The following is a 5685-nucleotide window of genomic DNA, read 5'->3' as shown; positions in this document are numbered from 1 at the left end:
TTGAGAATTATATCTTTTGATTCAATATTATATCCGACCTTCTTGAACGTTAAAGGGAGAATAAACAGAATAACGAAGACAAAAGCGAAAGAAGGAATTCAATTTTTTATTGGGCCCGCTTGCTCCCCGCACTGCAGTTTGATCGAAATGAAAACTGCGCTGCTAATTGAAAATTATATTAACGAAGGAAAGATGGCGTTTGTGATTTAATGAGTACAAGATATTTAATTCAAATGGTCTTACTTAAATTTTATTAAGAATTGTCTTCAACAGTTACTAATCAAAGAAAATTCGAAAATGATCACGCTTCGTACTGTAGGTGAGCTATAATGACGATTGCCGCTGCAATCGCTTGCCGGACGACTGCTCTAAACCACTGAGCTACCTGACGCTCGACGTTCATGACACTCTCCTCTTCCTAGATAGGGTGCGTTCAAAAACACTGAAAGTCCACGACGGAAAGTGGTTGTGGTGGATGGGCTTGGTGGGGTTAGTGGAGTTGGTATCGAGAGGAGTTTTTGAACAGCCATGGAAGAATGCTCAATGTGACATACTATTGTGATTGCAAGTGGCGAAATACGTTGCAACGCAATCCTTTTCTCAACATTTCCTGAAGTAAGGTTTTTGGCACATTGAGGTTCTCTAATTTCTTTAAATCCTCTTTCGTCAATATGTTGCTCGTTGTTATCTTCTTCAAAATAACGTCCATGGCCTTTATAGATAATTCTGGCGAAATGTCTATAAAAAAATATAAATAATATAAATAATATAATAAATTATCAGCCGCATTTAGTGAGTCAACATGTTCAGAACTCATGAAAATGTTACTTGTGTGTGTATGTATGTGGGTACAATGGAAAATATATTTTGGTAATTGGTATAACGTCAATGATGATGGTTTTATATGCATGTTGCTGCTATTATTCTCGCGCTATAACCTGTTTCACCGTGTTGGGTTGTACACTCCTTGTCTCTATTAGAAGTCTGAGATGAGGGTAGCCAAAGCGCCTGCATGAGGGCGCTGCGGCAAGGCGAACGGGGACGGAGGCGCTGTGAAAAGGAGAAAGGGAGGTTAGGTCGTCTCTCTCGACGGTAGTGTATGGCCATATTACTTCTCTCGTCAAAAAAGGAGCAGCGAAGGCAGAGCAAAGGAAGGTGTTTGAGTCGGAGTGACGGGTGTTTAGGATCATCTCTCATTGTCCAAGTGCGGCAGCGAGGTGACAGCATCGAGCCGCAATCTGAGAGCCCCGATTTGAGGACGGGGATCGCCGTATTGCGTAGTGATACGGATCGTCGCTAGACCAAAGGTGACATCAGTGAGGGCGTCCGCCGATACGTGTGGTAAGTTACCTTTGGTGACCTCACACCGAGGATGAGTAACGCCGGCTCGCACCAGTTTCGTCGATGGGCATTAAATAGCTGCTCGGTACACATATGTGGAACCATGCAATTGAGGCATGGTTGATATCCGCACAGAGGTGGTCAGCTTTACAACTGATGACCTACGTGCTGGGCAACAAACGGATAAGCGCTCCGCCTTTTTTGCATAATACGGTTGACTCTTACAAAAGGAACTCTGATAACAGTGTTCGACTATCGGCTCGGAGATCCTAAGATCGGCTTAGGATAGAAAGCGGCGACTATGATAACACTCAAGTCGCTGAGAGGACTTGTCAGAAGGACAAGTCATAGAAACGACTTATAGCTAATATGAACTCTGACAGCATTGTTTCATATTACGCATAAGAACCTAAAGTAAGAGGTTCATTACGTCATTATCGGGAACCTAAATTAAGAGGTTCATCACATTGTTAATCACTTTAATTACAGGTCCATATGGTTTATAATGTTCTGTGACGATGCCTTACACGCATCGTCCCTAAAAACAGCCAACACAACATCCGTTGGCTGTAAACGGCGCTAAGCGCCAAACAAATAAACCCAAACATAAACATGCGCCACGCCTAAAGACACGAAACGTCAACACAACATCAGATGTAACGAGACGGTATATAAACCGTGGCCGAGAAATAAGCAGGGAGACCGATCCGGACCGCCGACCGAACTCGATGCTTCAGAGCGGAGAGCAAGGTATCCGACCGTATCGTTTCTACCTGCCCGTCATCTTCCGAAACCACTTCGACGAAATCGGCACCTGGAGATTGTGTGTTCGCTATCTCCATCAAGCGCTCTTGATACCGACTTCGCCGTCCTCTCAAGATCCAACGACCGGCCTACGAGTTCGTGTGTTCGCGAACCCGATCGAGTCCTCTCGGTACCGATCGTATCCCGACCCCACGAGCAAGCACCCGAGCCAGTGTGTTCGCTGCGCCCGATCGAACGTTGTCGATACGTGCTTTATTGATTACGGCGATACGCGAGTCGCCCGATATATCGCGGAACGTGCTGCGACACGTCAAGATCTCGCGTACCGCCGGCACCCCGCCGATATACATCCGTTCGCCTTACGATTCGCGGATTCCACGCGCCGTGTCTATTGCGAAGCACCAGCGTCGCGCTATTCGCTCCGCCTACCGAACCGCGAGACTCGACCAAGCAAAACCGAGACCCGATCACTGCTGCCGTCTCACGCCGAAACACGCGTAGCTCGCGCCGTTGCTCTGTATACCAAAGATCAAATAAATTGTTATTTGTTATTATTTGCTGGTGTCACTCATATCACGATCCTTGACTCCGACGAGCGATATTCCCGGCGATACGATCAACAACCAACGCGCGACGTACGGTTGTTACAGTTCTACTAGATAAGGGAGATCAATAAAGAAAGAAGGAAATCGACATGTTCTAGGTTCATTTCCCTGAGCACATCCAAACCTAAAAATTTTCTATGAGTTGGTTTTCATCAAACATTAACACAACATAATATTGATATTGATTTACCGTGATACATTGGAATCTGCAAAATAACACTTATTCCTTCGCTCATTTGCATAGAGACATATATTTTTTTTCTCAATTGAATGTATAGCGCTTTTTAAAGGCTATTATGGTCGAACTTCCAGATAATATACATATTTCAGTTATTCCATACTGATGGTAATAAAATATGCCTATATGATTACAAAAGTCCCCTTTCGATCTAGAAGCAAGGAATTCTTGCACGTTTCTAAATAGAACGTCGACGTGTGGAAACATGTCTCTGTTTGTGTCGCATATTCGTCTAATAAAGCTCGCAGAAAACCCTTGAACAATGAATAGTAAATGAGTAATGTTTAAATCACCGAGCTATTCAATGCGCTTTCAATACTAAATATGTCTGACATGCCATGCATACACGTATTAAGTCTAATGAATAGTATAACATCATGCAATATATATTTTTATGGAAATATTATTGTTATACAGATTAACGATATTAGAGGCACAACATAAATATATTTTGCAATTGTTGTATAACATGCGTTTCTTGTTTACAAGTTTAATAAATGGAAATATATAAGAACGTAGATACAAAAGTATATCGTTAAACTTCTTTGACAACAGAACGTACTGATTTAAAATTTATGATGCAAAGTGAGGACCCGAAAGTTTCGGCCAGGCATTTTAAGATTTTACAATAAATTTAAATTTGAACAAAAAATTTTTTATAAATATGGGTCGAAAAATGCTTCTTTAAAGAATTAACGTCCAAAAATTATGGTTTTTATACATCTTTGCAAATATTTAGAAAAGTATGCGTTGTTTAACAAATACACCGAAACAAAATTTGTAGAGAATTAAATTATATTTCAAATGAGATCGACACATTTGTGATACGTTCTGTAGATTTTGAGATGACCAGTTCCAAATGTATAAATAAAGTGTACTTTTTGGATATCGACGTTAGAGTTTTTTATAAATACTTTTCATTTCATGTTGTTATAGTTATAGTTATAGTTCCAAACGCACGGCGTCCCATTTAGTAGGGCTGTACCATTTATGACACCTAGAATAGTCGGGACATAAATACTCTTCATTTCATGCTGTTATAGTTATAGTTTACGCTGTAAAAAATTAATTTGAAAGTACTTACTCCATTCAACATCCAAAGGAGATATTGAATGCACAATGCGCCCTGAACAAACTGGGTAAACTTTTTCGGTTTTAACTGTGTTTAATATTTCAGTGTTATTCATATTACTAATTTGGAGATCTTGTTCATTTTCTTTAAATTAGGTGAGAAAAATTGTCACCTTTTTTTCAATATTACAACAATACTGTCCAGATCTATCTCTAAATTCTTCCTCATCGTATTCATCTTCAACATACTCTACAACAAACAGTTTGAGTGGCTCCAGCGGCTTCAAGCGGATAACATTCGGAATTCTCTTCTGTTCCGGGCAAACCTGGTGTATCAAATCAGTATTTGCATCGTCATCAAATGTACTGATACCAGGTGGTGAACTTAAATCCATGTTAGTTTCAAGATATAGTTTCGAGGTTTACAATTTGAAGCTTGATAGTACGTTGTCAATTATATTTATTTTAGCACAAACGATGGTATATTTATGCGAACAAAAATCTATGACAAATAACGATACGATAATTTTTAAGTGAATACTCGCAATTTTACTAGAAAATGGATAAACGTATTCATTCGACTTGAACGCACGAACCTGAACTGGTCAACCAGAAGGCAAAGCTCTCAGTTTTGTTACATTAGCAGCAACGCGGTGGGGAAACTCACTCAAGCGAGCGTCCGTGTCCGTTTTGTCACGATGTAACAAAACTGAGATCTCTGCCAGGGGGTGCAAACTTTCTCTTGGAGAAAGTGGGGACAGTTTGAACGCCATTGGGCCTACGTTAGCCGAACTAAAATGGTCACATGACAAAAAATGGGAATGCACGCCGTGTACTCGGTCGTTTTCGGAAATAATCGTTGAATATGTGTTCACTGTTTGAACAGAGAATTCGGAAAGAAAGAGACGTAAATTGAAGATTAAAAATAATAAAAATAAATATACTTCCGAAAACAACAACAATATTGTTATTGCCGAAGTGACTTACTACGGTGTTGCGGTCAGATCGCTGAGATATCGGTGTTACTAGCGACTGAATCGCGATGAAACAGGTTCGATTTGGTTATTCAACAGGGCAGAGCCAATAGCGTGTGCGAATATTGATAGGCTATGCTCGGAAGATCGCGCATCGGTCGTGGCGCACAGTGGGAAAAAACAAAAAATGTTTACAGCGAAATTGTCTACAGCCCTCAAATCTTATTGGGTTTTAATTTTTTTCCTTTTTAATTAAAGCTTATTAAATTTCAACAAAGTTATTCGTGCCGATTTTGAAACTATAATTTTTTTCAAAATATCGAATGCATACAAGGGCTGAAAAACAGAAAATTTACTAATTTCAACGAATTTGCACTAAACTGAGTATTTAATATATTTTTCGTCGCACATTATAAATTTAATTAAAAAAGTACGAAATTAATTCCAATGAATCCAATATGATCGCCATAAACCATAAAACATTATAAATATGAATAAATCTACCACTATGAATATAATTGTATTCGCAAGTAAACCTATATTTTGATGTCGTTAATTGTTAATACATTACAACAATAAAGAAATGCAAAATAACGAATCATATATAATCATATATAATGGATGCCGAAATTGAAAATTTATGTAACATTTGTGGAAAATCATTTTAAAAGATTTTCGCACGATAAAAATA

The sequence above is a fragment of the Odontomachus brunneus genome, unplaced genomic scaffold (genome assembly GCF_010583005.1).
Source record: "Odontomachus brunneus isolate Ranch 3 - 2012 unplaced genomic scaffold, Obru_v1 Obru_scaffold_121, whole genome shotgun sequence".
Lineage (NCBI taxonomy): Eukaryota > Metazoa > Arthropoda > Insecta > Hymenoptera > Formicidae > Odontomachus > Odontomachus brunneus.
This window is presented reverse-complemented; position numbering follows the sequence as displayed.